The sequence below is a fragment of the Tenrec ecaudatus genome, chromosome 2, assembly GCF_050624435.1.
Source record: "Tenrec ecaudatus isolate mTenEca1 chromosome 2, mTenEca1.hap1, whole genome shotgun sequence".
NCBI lineage: Eukaryota > Metazoa > Chordata > Mammalia > Afrosoricida > Tenrecidae > Tenrec > Tenrec ecaudatus.
Genome location: NC_134531.1, coordinates 202,692,832 through 202,707,723, shown reverse-complemented (window position 1 = coordinate 202,707,723; position 14,892 = coordinate 202,692,832). Strand labels below are relative to the sequence as shown.

General features: G+C 40.8%; 1 pseudogene; it reads left to right on the top strand.

The window, feature by feature from the left end:
• Positions 1–210: 210 nt before the first annotated feature.
• The window catches only part of LOC142440436 (glycine cleavage system H protein, mitochondrial pseudogene), a 38,083-nt pseudogene continuing 23,401 nt past the window's right edge, over positions 211–14,892 (top strand).

The following is a 14,892-nucleotide window of genomic DNA, read 5'->3' as shown; positions in this document are numbered from 1 at the left end:
TACATATGAATAACCTTCATTTGATAATTTAGTAATCTTTTCTACTTTTTAAATTTCTTTGCTAATAGAAAAAAAATTATTCTAAATTACAGCAAATTTATTCAGAAATATAAAGTTTTAGGATAATAGACACAGTATCCGTTTTGGTAGGTTGCATAATTTTACCATTTTATCATGTAATTCTAGAGAGAGAAAAGTATATTAGTAGACATGGGGAACCTCACCATCATCACAGAATTCCTCCTCATGGATATTACAAGCTCTCGGGAGCTCCAAGTCCTGCAAGGTCTGCTTTTCCTACTGATTTATCTGGGATCCATGGCTGGAAATCTTCTAACACTTACTGTCATAATAACAGACAAGCACCTTCATTTCCCCATGTACTTCTTTATAGCCAACTTATCCTTGCTCGATTTTTGCTGTATTTCAGTAACTGTCCCCAAAGCGGTTTTAAATTCTCTGATGGACAGTAAAGTGATTTCTCTCAGAGAATGTCTGGCTCAAGTTTTCCTGTTTATCTTATTTGCATCCACAGAGTTTTCTCTCCTTTTGTTCATGTCCTATGACCGCTATGTTGCCATTTGTCACCCTCTGCATTATCAGCTCATCATGACCCCATGGCTGTGCACACAGATCTCGGGTGGCACGTGGGTCTGTGGGCTGGTGTATTCAGCAATCCATACAGTCACCTTGTTCAGGCTGCCCTTCACAAAATCCAATGTCATTCACCAGTTTTTCTGTGACTTTCCTCAAATACTGAGCATTTCATCCCCGTCTGTGCAGTTTTCTGAAACAGTGGTTCTTGCAGTCAGTTCTGGCTTTGCCTTAATCTGTTTTGTTGTCTTATTCACTTTCTATGTTAAAATATTTTCTACTGTGCTCCGGATGAAATCTATGGAAGCCCGAAACAAAGCCTTGTCTACCTGCTCTCCACAGATAGCTACAGTTATTTTGTTTATAATCTCTGCGATATTTGCTTCTTTCGGCCCCAACTCAAATGTATCCGCTGTTGAAAACTTTCTCACATCTGCGTTCTACTCCATAGTGCCCGCCTTTGTCAATCCGATTATCTTTAGCCTGCGGAACAGGGAAATCAAGAGTGCTCTTGGCAGAATGATGTTTAGATATTCCAAGTTACCCTAAGGCTTTTTGTTCCTGCTGTGTGTTTGTGTGCTTCTTTTGTTTCACTGAATAAAACATTTCAATCACATCATCTTTAATTTTGACATTCATAAAAAGTAATAATTTCAGATATTTTTCTATTTAAAATCATGGGGTGTATATAAACAAGCAGTACTATATTTGAAAAAAGCCTTTACATGAATTCAGTGAATTATTAATACTCATAGACACTTTTGTGAATATTAATTATTATATGTTTAATAGTGGATAAATAGAGCAATTTTAATTATCCAATTGTATTGTCCATGAAAAAAATACTAGGGCATTAAATCATATTATCTTGTGTTCTATCATTCTTTGATAAAGTTTGTATGAAAACTCAATAATCTAACTGTTTTAGCTTAATTTTAAAAATATACACATCAAGGTAGGATGTCAGTGAACTATTTCTACACATTACCCTCATTGTAATTTGTCAGATATGTTCACTTTGTTTCAACATTGTGGCTATTTTTACTCAAGTTGTTTCCTTCTCATTAGTTAAGACTCACTCACCCAAGTCTTCATTTTCTGGTTCCACTTAATTGATGGTGCCGTCTGGTGAATGTTGGACTGCTCACCACAAGATTAGTGGGTTCAAACACCAGAATGATGAGTCTAGCTGCTCACATGGTGATTTATAACCTTAAAAACCCTTTTTCATAACTATGAGTCAAAATATACTTATTGGGATTGTTTTATTCTGCATTTTATTCTCATATATAATAATTTGAAAGTGAAAACCTTATTATCGACATTCTTTAATTTTTTATTTCATATTTATTTTTGTGTGAGAAGTTTGTTGGTTGGTTCCTCTGGGAATAATTTTTTCAATGTTATACTTTTTATTGCATCATATTTATTTGATTCTATATTTGAATTGTGGTTGATTTTTTTTCAGTATGTTCCTATTGTAATAGATTGGTTTATTGTGACAACCTGTCCAATTAACACATGTGAGATTAGTTGAAGGGTGGAGAAATAAATGGCTCGGTGAGCCTCATCTTTCTTGCCACTTGCTCTTTGATGATCAGACCAGTGTACAGCTGCCTTAGCTGGTTCTGTGCCTCAACTTGCAAGCTCTACTACCTGTGGGACACCTAACACATGGACTGTGTATGTGTAGTTTGAAGTTCTTTCAAGACCTGCTTTGCTACGCTACTGGAGTATACATCGTTTGAGCTGGTTCTGTAGAACGCTGTCATCTGCCTAACTGTTTGTGACCTGCCTTGTTGTTTGCTGCCTATGGCCAGATAGCTTGAATTAGGACTGCCTGGCATGCCCTCAAGATTTGAAGGAGTTGCCAGGGTACTAGCTGTCTCACGAAGTAAGTGGCACTGGGCTATTTGTACTGCTCTATAGAAACTCTTTGTTTCTTTTGTTATATATATGCATATATATGCCTATATATACAGAACCATAAGAATCCTGGTTTTGTTTCTCTAGAGAACCCTAAATACCTATATAATTCAATATGCCTGAATTGCATGTTCCTGTAAGTTACTTGTTTTTTTAGTTAACTACAGAAGAAAACACATCACCAAAAAACCCTATTTATTTCAGTATTCTAAAGGGATATTTAAAGTTCAACATTTTTAATCAACATTTAATACTCAGGATAATAAAAATTAGTTGGTGTACACACTATGGACAAAGATAACTGTTTTTCATTCATGTAAAAAAGACATGTACCATATATACAAAATCCTATTATTGGACATGTGCTTTTGACAAGGTTGTATATTGAAAGTCAATAATTCTTTGGAGATATGAAGAATAGAAATATCAGAGATGATGTATAGATATGATTCAAATAATTATTGTAATTTTTTTAATGTAAAAATCTGACAGCTAGTACAAGCTGGTAGAAATGAGAGCTGTAATTAGAAAATACAATTTATTATGGTATCTATGATTCCTATACTAATATCCTTAAGAGTCACCATTAGAATGCCGGTTTATTGTATCCTGACCCGGCATTCATTTAAACAGCTTTATCCTAACACTTGATGGAATTTTAAAAGTTGTCATTTTTTCCTTTTATTCAGACATTTGTAACCTGGAACTAATACAATCCTTACTTAAAAAAATAGTAACAGTCAGGATTAGAGTCTCTATTTACAAAACACAGAAGTAGTTATCCTATTAATCTAATTGTTACATAAGGATGAATTCATATTCAATATGGATATCTGTGCATATTTGTCTGAGTGTTTTAACTAATTGTAATAAATGGAAACAGTATAGATTTTATTGTGTTTTTTGTAAATCAAATGGATCAGTAAAGCTGCACAGAGTCTTATAATGATGCAATTTATTTGCTACGTCTTAATCCCAGAATGCACAAGTCACTCTATATCTCGAGTTACTGAATTTATATTTAATCTTATATTCAAACATGCGGTTTCACATTAATAAGTTATCACCATTGTGTGTATTCATATTTTCTCTATGAAAGCAAGCTAAATCCCAGGTGTCTAATTATTGGCATTCGTTATGTCAAAACTGTGTCACATTTGTCTATGCTGCATTTTCCCAGTTACGAATGAATCAATTGGAAGAAAAATGAGGTTTTCTCTTCCTGTACAGAATTGTACTTGAAAACCCACGGGAATAGTTCAACTCTGTCTTATAGTGTCGCTATGAGATGAACTTGACTTTACAGGCAGTGAGTTAGAGTTTCAGTCATTGTTTTTTCAGTTAGTGTATTAGAAATTCTCTTATTTGATAGTCATGTGGAAATGCTCTTTCAAAATATTTCGTATACTCTATATTGAGTTTCTGATTGTACTTAATGATTTTGTATGTATCTATGTTCATATTCTTTGTGTGTTCTTTGAATATTTGGATGAAGAGAAACAACCACTTTTGTAAGAACATTTATTTGAACAGGAAAAAAAATTTTGTTATGTGAATTTTCTGGGTTGAGATGCTGAGATATCATTGTAAAAGTTTGCACCCAAAAAAAGGTTTATGACTAAACAAAAGGCTAAGGGTATCTATATATTCTGAATTTCTATCATTTCAAATTTGGCTATGAATCTCTCTACTAATTTAAAGCAAAATAATAATACAGGATTTTTCACTTTCATTTGTGGTGATCTTTTTTTTCCCTCTCACAGCTGTTTCCTAGTATGTTGTGTGTGTGTGAAGGTGTAAAGTGAACAAGGTAAATGGGATAAGAATTGTGGCATTTGGTTATGGTGCTGATGTAGAACATTTGAAAGGACCACAAATTCCCAGAAAAAAAAAAAACCCACTGTATCTTGACAGTACAGCCAGAATGCTCCTTAGGAATAAGAATGACAAAACTTCAACTTATACCCTATGGGGACCAATTCGTGGCATGGACATCATGCCTAGTAAAGTAGGGGGTCAGTGGGAAAAAAAGAGAAGAAAGTCAATGAGATGAATTAACACAGTGGATGTAATACTTGACCCCAACATGAAGATTGAGAGTATGTCACATCACTGGGCAATGTTGTATTCTGTGGCACATAAGGGCTCTATGAGTCAGATCCAACTTCATGTCACCTCACAACAGTAGTAATATGTGCTAAACAATCTACTATTTTTGCCACCTTCTTAAGGATAACATAAAATTACATGGGAGGAAAAAGCACACAAATATATTGCCCGGTTTATAGCTGAGGGAAGTTGACAGAGGTAGGACTCAGGCTTTGTGCAGCCAAATTGAGTTAGGGCTTCAGTAGAAAGCAGTGAAGGAACCTTTCAGAAAGGTTCAGAATGAGCACATCACAAAATCCTGTTGTGAGAATCCAGCCTAGTTTTGCAGGCTGCTAGCAGTGGTTCCTGGATTTTCTTTCCAAAGAGTACATTAAAGAACTGTTGGTCAGCAACATCAAAAATGAAAACGGAAAAACTGACACCACATTACCAATAATTTAAATAGTTCTGTGTTAAAATTCTCCATATATTTTAGAGATAAGCAATATTATCCACAATTTTAAATATTATTTCAGTGACTATAATTCTGTGTGACTAACTCTCTATAGAACTTAAATCATACTAATTAGTATACTCAGCAGAATTAATTTCATGAATTCCCCATATCCTATTATACTTGCTTTAGCAAATGAGCACCATAAAAATTGATTAATTTTAAACAGCATCCCTTTCCTCACTCTAATCTTTATAAATTTAAATAATTACAAATCTCAACATACTCTGGAGAGAGATTGAGGTGGCTGGATGAAGGCTAAAAATCATGTTTTATAGCAGAGGGACATTGAATAAAATGAAGATCCTCAATGAAACAGCTTGACACTGTGGCCACAACTGGGTCACACAGGACGACAACGGTGAGAATGGTGCAGGACTTGGTGTTGCTCTGTTCTGGGTACAATGTGGAGCAGAACCAACCAGATGGCCACTAAAAAGAACAGCAACACCTATATAGGCTTAAAAACAAAACAAACAGAGTGGAAATATAAATAATAACTCATAGTAAACGGAAGCACAACATTTACAATAGCGTAAGTGTGTAGATGAGTCTGAACAATATTTTATTAATATCAACTCAGGAATTACGCATTGTGTTCCTTTAGGAAAGGATAAAAATTTCTGTTTGAGTTTCCAAGAATGTAACATTTTATAAGAGTTAAAAGGCTTCTCTCTCTGCCCTGCAGAGGCTGGTGGTTAGAAACTGCTGACCTGTGCTTAGTGGTCCAGGATAAAACCAACTAGGCCAGCAGAACTCCTTGAACAACCTATTGTCTTCATGTGCCATCCATTCATTTTCAACCCTTAGTGGCCTGAGGCACACCTGAATGAAACATTTCTTGGTACTGCACCATCATCACAATTGATCCTTGCAGCCACTGCCAATACATTTCTGTGAGGGCCTTCCTCCTTTTTCACTATTCCTCTACTTTACCAAGCACATATCTCATCAGGACCTGAACTCTCATGGCAATATTTCCAATGGATGTGTGATTAATCCTCCAATTCATCCCTCTAGGCAGCACTCTGGCCATATTACTTTCTTTTTTAAAATTTATATTAATTTATTTTTATATCTCATATCATTTTATTGGGGGTTCTTACAATTCTTGTTACAATCCACACATCAATTATATCAGATGTATTAGTACATATATTATCATTGTTCTTTTCTAGACATTTATATTCTATTGAGCCTTTGGAATCAACTACTCTTTTTTTTCCCTCACTCCCCCCACACTCGTGGCCCCTTGATAGATAATAGTTTGTTATTATTTCATATCTCACAGAGACCTCTTTCTCTCTTGCTCTCTGGTTTCTATTTTTCTGCACTCTGTGGGTTGGGGAGATGGTTATGTGCCATTCATTGTGATCGGTCCTCACTTCGTCCACACCTTCACCCAAACCTTTTATTATTGCTACATCCTTTTACTAATGAATTCTGGATTCAGTGTGTCCTGAGGTTTATCTCTTGCCCATACCTATGTACATTAGCAGATGCAGTCCAGAGTGGGAAGCAGTACGAGGGTCATGATATTGGGGGAAGAGGAAGTCTCATGGAACCAGATGTATATTGCATGATCCATCAGTGCTCTACTGCACCTTGATTGACTCATCTCTTCCCTGCTTCCCCTCTGAAGGGGATGGGCCCTTGTCTACAGATGAGCTTAAAGGTCAGCTGTACTCCCTCCTACCCACGTGCTTTTGTTTGTTTGTTTGTTGTTTGCTATGAATCTTCTGATGCCTATAACCCGGTCTCAGTGACACTTCATGATCACACCGGGTACTATGCTTCTTCCATGTGGGCTTGTTACTTCACTGTTGGAGGTTGGCCTGTTTAACCTCAAGCCATTAAGACCCCAGAAACTGTATCTTTTCATCGCCGGGCACAGTTTTCTGCCTTCACCACAGGTGCTTATGCACCCATTTTTCCTTCAGTGATCATGCCGGGCATTGGGGTGGAGAGTTTGAGTATCACAAAATGCCATTTTGTTAGAACAAAGTGTTCATGTGCTGAGGGAGTTTAGAGTGGAGGCCCAAGGCCCATCCGCAGCCTCAGTGTATTGCCTTATAAATGTATGTACATAGTCCAATACCAATATTTTTATGGATCAATGTACTTACATAATTGCCCACATATATTAATACCTCTCTCTAAATTTGCTTCCTAGAGCTTTCCTCTGTTTCCTTTTGCCCCTCCTGCTTCACCATCATTTTTCCCCTTCTTCCACCTCTTACTACTCCCTCTCACCTATATGGGTGCTTCTCTAATACCCACAGGATCTTTACAATCTCTTAGATGTCGGTTTTAATTCCCTAGGCTTTCACCCTGTCTATGGTGTTGTTTGTTCACCACAACGTTTTCCCCACTAGCTTCTCTTGCCAAGACACTCCAGGACCATGGAGCCCGTTGCTTTCTCCTTGAGCTTGCTTCCCCTGTCTGTCTGATATAAGTAGGCAAACCAGCAATGTCCTAGTCCACACAATAAGAACAAAAGGTTGAAAAAAAGGGAAGAAGAAACAAAGGAAGCATACATAGATCAAAGTTTGTCTGCTTGCCTTTATGAATCTCTTCTCATGGTCCTATAGGGGTTCCGAGGCCTTCCCCTTCTAACCTGAAGTCATTTTGGGACTCTGTAGGGGATTTGTGGTTTGAATTTGCTCCAATTGCTGGTGTTATGCTCTCTTCTAGGTTTGTCCCATTGTGGGGAATTCAGGACACATTATCTCCCCACTGTGTATCCCCATTATTGTCTTCTGTCACTGTGTGGTCCATTTAGGGGACAATATGTCTTGAGTTGTTGGTGGTCCCATAGTAATCTCCTCTGTTCCTTAGCAGCTCTATGGAAGGACATCATCCTCTGGTTTTTGTGGGCCACTATGGAGCCTAGGCTGATTGTCCCTTTTCTTTTCCCTTCTTGGTTGGCTTGCATGTAGGCAAAGTAAGTCATTTCCTTTCTCTGACCTGAAAGGTTTAGTGCTGTTCTCTATGGCAAATACTTCTAGGGCAGGGGTCAGATTGACTCTGATTGGGTCCATCCCCGCATCTTTTCCTCCACTTCTCCATGTGGTTGCATTGCCCTCCTTTTTTGGTGCGCCATCTGTATGTACACTCATAATTCTGTGGTGTCACAACCAATACTCTCTCCCTGGGTGGGTTAGTGTCCTTTTACCCCCATGCCACCATCTGTTTCCCCATGCTCATTTTCTCCCTCCTTCTTCCACCTATCTCCTTCTTTTTGTTGGATTCACATGGACCTCCTTGGGTTTGGTGTGACCTCCACCCACTTACATGTGCCTCTATCGGTATATCGTGAGATAGGTTTCTTTTCTTCTATAACTCCTCAGCTGATTATACTTAACCCCAGGAAACTCCTGTTATTCTTCTCCTCTGGTGATTGGCTGAACTCATTTAGCGCAATTTCCTCCAAAAATGCCCGTGAAATGACATGTTTCATGTGATAATACGTGATTTTTAATGTTGCAGAGTACTCCGTTGTGTGTGTGTGTGTGTGTGTGTGTGTGTGCCAGATTATAGAAATCCACTGGTCTATTGATGGAAATTAAGGTGGTTTCCAACTCTTTGAGATTGTGAATTGAGACCCCAAAAACATTGGGGAACAGAAGACTGGCTGTACTTTATTTTTTACCTCTTCACCACGCTTACTTGTGCACACATTCGTCTTCAACATTTATGTGGGGAAGGTGATCACACAATGATGGTTTATGTTTTTTGGTGTCTGCTACCTGATCCCTTCAACAGCTGGTGTTCACTTAGGCTTGTGTGCTTCTTCACTGTGGGCTTTGTTGCTTCTGAGCTAGATGGTCGCTTGTTTTGTATTCAAGCCTTTAAGACCTCAGTTGCTAAATATTTGATAGCCAGGACACATCAGCTTTCTTCACCACATTTGCTTATGTACACGTCTGTCTTCAGCGATCATGTGGGGAAGGAGGGTATCATGGAATGACCGTTTAGCTGATCAAGGCGCTCTTGTGTTGAAGGAATGCACGTGAGTAGGGCCAATGTCCATCTGCTACCCTATTACTAAACTTATAAAGATATGCACATAGGTCTATTCTCCCCATAATAATAAATATATTTACACAAGTACATGTCAGTATTTAGCCTTCTCTGTATGCCCTTAGCTTCCTACTGCTTTCCTCTATTTCCTTACACTTTCCTCCTGTCGCACTACCATGTTCAGCTTTCATTCTGGTGTCAGTAATTCCTCTCAGTTACCTCCTTAGTCACTCCATTCCAGTCCTCCCATCCCCTCCCTCTACTGGTTTTGAACCACTCGTTGTTCCCTTGTCCCTGGGTTGGCCAACACCTCCTCCCTTCCCCTACCTCCCACACTCTCATGTCCCTTCGGGACCGTTGGTCCGTTATTTTCTTCTCCCATTGGTTGTCCAGCCTATCTTATCTAGGTGGACCTGCAGACACAGTAATATGTGCATAACAAGGTGAATAACTTTGACAGCAGCGAAGTGGCACATAAGAACATGGCGTCCATGGAAGCAACACCGGCAAGCTAAGAAACAAAAAAGCCACTGACATGCAAAATTTAAAAGAAGAGGAAAAAAACTAGAAAAAGAAGTTAGCAAAAAAATTTAAAAAAACACTATTAGTAGTTCAAGGTCTGTTGACCTTAGGTGTGTTTTACGGACAAGTCTCATGGCATGCTAGGTGCTGGCCTCAAAGTCTATCCTTTATACACCCTCGGGACCTCCTTGTTCTGCGTCCCTCACCCCTTCATTGCACGTCACCAGTGTTCTGCCTCATGTGGTGGGGTCAGCTCAGGTGCATACGCCCGCCTGTGTCTCCTGTGCTGCCCCGTGTAGGTCGATGGGTCAGTGCAGGATGTTGCATCGCCTGGGGGGCCGGCGATTTGGTCTTCTCTGTACATTGGGCCCTTCGAATCCGCCTATCGTCTTCTGAGCTCGGTGTGCCCAAGATGCTCCACTCCGTTCTTCGTACTTCCGTGGCTTCAGCTTTCTTCTGGGTGTGGTGTGGTAGGTCAGTTCTTTTCCCACACCAGATGATCTATTGTCATTCTCTGTGGAGCTCCCTTTGATGGTGGGGGTCGGGCTAATTTTGGTTGGGGACATCTTATGGTTCAGTCTCTTTGTGGATTCCTCCTCGTATTGCATTGCCTTCCTGATTTGGCATGTAATGCTGGGATTAGTATGCATGTTCCAGTTCTGTGGGGGGGACACCCAATATCCTCCCCCAGGGTGGGTTAGTGCCCTGTTCCCCCGTGGTATCCACTCGTTTCTCCCTACCCCCTTCTCCCTCCTCCGGTCCCCCTTCTCCTTCTTTATGCTGGGCTCTCATGTACCTCCCAAGGTGTGGCCTGCCCTCCACCAGCTACCTATGCTTCCTTTGCAAGATAGTTGTTTATTCTTCTATTCCTGGCATATAGATTGTACTTACCTCAGAGGACTCGTGTTATGCCTGTCCTTTTGAGTTGGGCTTACCTCGCTTAACATGATTTCTTCCAGCTCTGCCCACAAAATGATGCGTTTCATGTGATCTTCTGTGCTTTTCAGTGCTGCATAGTACTCCATAGTGTGTATGTGCTAGAGTTTATTAATCCACTCACCTATCAATGGAAACTTAAGCTGTATCCAATTTTTTGCTATTTTGAATTGTGCCACAATGAACATTGGAACGCAGATGACTGGTCGTGTCTGATTTGTTGTTTCCACAGGGTATATGTCCAGGAGAGAGATGGTTGAGTCATGAGGTAGATCAATTTCCATTTTCTTTAAGTATTGCCATATTGCTTTCCATATTGGCTGTACAAATCTACACGACCACCAGCAGTGCAGGAGGCTTCCTGCTTCACTACAGCCTCTACAGCTTTTAATGTACGAATTGGGTCCATTTGTTTTTTGAGTTATTATCACTCTCTGTGTATTCATAATCGTCATACCCTGTTTTGGGTCTTTACCTATCTCATTTCATATCAGTGTTCTGTGTTTGATTGGAGAATTTCTATCTTGTACTCTTTTCCATCTGAGAACATGCTGTTCTGATAATTTTTGCTGGCATGTTGACTTTTGGATGGATATAGGGCATATGGTGGTCTCTTGTTTGTTCTTAGTGGTTGTTGATCCTCTGGCCATAACGAGTCCGTCAGTATGTTCCACAGTGTCGGATATCTTGCAGGACATTCTCAGAGTCTTTCCTTGTCCTGAAAGACCCTTATCTTGCCATCTATTTTAATGGATAACGTAGCTGGGTACAAGATTCTAGGGTAGGCATTATTTCTTTTAGCTTTTGAAGATTTCGTTCCATTCTTTCCTTCTCCTCAGTGTATCTGCTGAAGGTCTGAGCATATTCTTACTTGCGCTCCTTTTATGTGACTATCTTCCTTTCTCTTGCTGCACATAAAATTTTCGCTTTTCCCTCTAAGTTGGATATGTTTACTATTATATGTCTTGGTGAGTACCTCTTGGTATTAAGTTTAAGTATTAAGGTTAGCTGGTGTCCTTTCTGCTTCCTGTATGAGTGCCGGGTTCTCCTTTGTTAGGGTGGAATATTTTTCTTACAGAAATTCTTTTGATATTTGGGCTGTCATCTTGTGCTCCGGTTGATCGATTATTCGAATATTATTCTTCTTCATAGAATCTGTCATATTGATCTCACGCTAACTTCTGTTCCTTTAATTTTCCTATATGACTGTCTTTCTTTCATGCTTGGGTCTCTTTGAGTGTCCTCGAGATCTCTGATATGGTTCTCTCGCTCCTCATGCATAAACGTAAATATTGTGACCTTGTGCGGGGCTTCTCCTATATCCTCTGTTAGCTCCTGCAGTTCCCTTTGATGGATTGATTTCATCCCCTTTATTGTGGACTTCATGCCCTCTATTGGGAACTTCATCTCCTCTATAACTGCATCCTTATTCTGGGTTGCTTCCTTCAGCTCCTGTATTACTATAAGCAGACTCCGAAGATTTCCTTGTGTGTCACTTTTGCATCTGTTTCTTTTGATAATGTTACCTCTGCTCTTTTATTTCATCTTATTGGGGGGGGGGGTTGTGATGTGGTCTTTTGATATTTCCTCAGTCCTTTCATAGGCTCCGTGATTGTGGATGGCCAGGGGAACCTTATCTTTGTTACTGTTAAGAATTATTTCAGGCAACTGCCTATGACCTTCTATAAGGATGGATCAGACTTCCTTGTAGGCAGGGTTCACCCAAGGGTTTAGTGACCCACAGTGTTGAGATATTTCAGCAACTAGAGTGGCGCCTGAAGTTTCTGTGTGTGCCCTCAGCCTGCTTTGACATGATGTCAGGGTGGTCTTAGAAGCCCTTTTTTATTCTTTAATAACAAAAAGGAATTTAAAATGTGGAGAGGAAAAATAAAAAAATAAAGAGAGAGGAAGAAGTAGAAGCTATAAAATAGGAGAGAAATGAAGTGATACTAGAAGTGGATGGAGAAGAAAAAAGAGATAGAAGAAAAGCTATAGAAAAGGGCCATAAGAGAAGAAGTAGCAATAATGGAAAAAGGAGCAAGAAAGAAGAGAGAAAAGACAACACAGAAAGTAAAAAAAGAAAAGAGAAAACTAGCACGAGATAAAATGTGTGTGTGTGTGTTTATAAAAATGAATTCGCCCCGCTTCTTTTCCTTCCAAAGTATAGTGATGCCTAAGAGAAGGGAGAGGTAGGAGTGACCTTGCTGCCATGGGAGGTGGTACTGATCTGGGCTACAGAGACCGGCAATGTGGGTTGAAAAGCTCTTCAGATCAGCAAACACTCCCAGGTCCCTTCAGGCCTATTGAGTTGAGCCTGTCGTGAGAGGCTACACACGCGTGATCAGCCTCCCAGAGACAAGCCTGAAAATGCTTGCACAGGAAGTGGTGCTGAGAGGAACACAGGCCCTAGCGCCTGCCTCATTAGCTGCTTGGGAAGGGTTGGGGTAGGCTTTTGATTCTGATGCTGGGGAACGTGCAGGGCACCACGTTGGTGAGAGCTGGCTGGGGCGCACAGTCGGCTCTGGCGGGGACCACAAAGTTGAGTCCTAGGTTCCCTAGCAATCAAGGATTTTATTGCTTAAACTCGGGCCCTGTGAGCGGTGCAGGCTCTGCAATGATGTGGTCTGAGTCATATGGACAGCGATTACTCTGGCCAGGAAGAGCAGTGAATGGCGCGTGTCCTCCACCCAGGAGGAAGGACACAGCAGGCTCAGAACTCAGAGTCGTGGCTGCTAGAATTCCCGCAGCACACCAGGGAGGGCAAAGTCACTCACGAAGGAATGCAAAGCCCTGTGGCTCACGCTCCCAGTAGGCAGGGGTGCCCTCTGGTCTTTCCGGCGATTTTGGCGCTAGAGGAGTGTCCTGCAGCAAGCAGGTCTGGTGTCCCCGGCTGCAGGCATGGGTCTCCGCAAGCACGGGTATCCACGGTGTCACAGGCCAGCCTCAAGTGGTTACAGCGGCAGAAATGCAGTGTCCCTGGTAGAAGCGGGTTGGCTTCTGGCTACAGGTGACTGCAGACATTGTAGTTTCCCTGGACGGGAATGGAGCAGAAGCTAGGTTGATGGGGGCTGGTAGCCGAGCAAGCGGGTTGCTAGTGGAGAGGTCCCAGGCAGCAATTGGAGTAGATGGTCTCCCGTGGGGTTCACTCTGGCAGCCCCTGCTGGCCTGCAGATTAGTTATCTGGGCCTTGGATGAATGGAGGGAGGGATGCCGGCCCAAGGGCAGATAGCTCTCACGTGGGGAGAGGGGAACTGCGGGAAAGGGAAGCTTCGCTCTAAGTGGGGTCCCATCCAGGACTGCTACATGTATCTGGGAGGGTTAGGCATGTGACTCTGGACTCGGGATCCCGGTCTGGGGATGGTGTGGGGCTATAGCTAGTCTCAGCCAAGATGGTGGCAGCCTAGTGACTCAAGATATCCCACGAATCAGGTCCTGTATAGCCGAAGCCCATACTCAGGACAAATGTGTGGGGTGGGGTGGGGTGCTGTCCTGGGGGATATTTAACTCACCAGACTCCTATCACTTCGCTACCTAGATAGACATCAAACCCACTATGTTCGGAAGAGCTCTCAGAGTATGCAGATCCTGTGGTCTGCCATCTTCCCAGTTTCTCCCCATAGTAGGGTCTTATAGTTTTCCTTGTGTAGGTCTTTAGTTTTTCTTATTAAATATATTCCTAGGTATTTCAATTTGTTCTTTGCTATTGTGAAGGAACCTGCTTTCTTGTTCTCCTCTTCCATGGTCCTATCTAATGTACATCACAAACCAATATACTTTGGTTTGTTGATCTTGTGTTCTGCCACTCTTACATGTTCCTCTATCACTGTAAGTACACTCTTTGTGGAGCTTTGGAGATTTTCACTGAACAGAATCTTGTTGTCTGCAAATAGCCAAAGTTTCACTTCCTCTTCTCCTACTGCAATATCTTTACAGTCCTTCCGGGGTCTTATGTTGTTAACTAGAACCTCCAGTAAGATACTTAAAAAAGTGGGGGAAAGGGGCATCCTAGTCTGCTTCCCTATTGCAGAGGGATTGTGTTTTTCTTTTGTTCATTGACTATAATATTGGCTGTGGGTTTTTCATAGATAGCAAGCATTAGATTGAGTAATTTTCCTTCTATAACTATCTTCATGAATATCTTAATTAGAAATGTGTGTTGGATATTCTCAAATGATTTTTTGTGTGTCTATCGATATTGTCATGTGGTTCTTATAGTTGTCTTGATCAATGTGGCATAGTATATTGATGGTTTATTGCATGTGAAACCATCCCTGCATCCCTAGAATGAA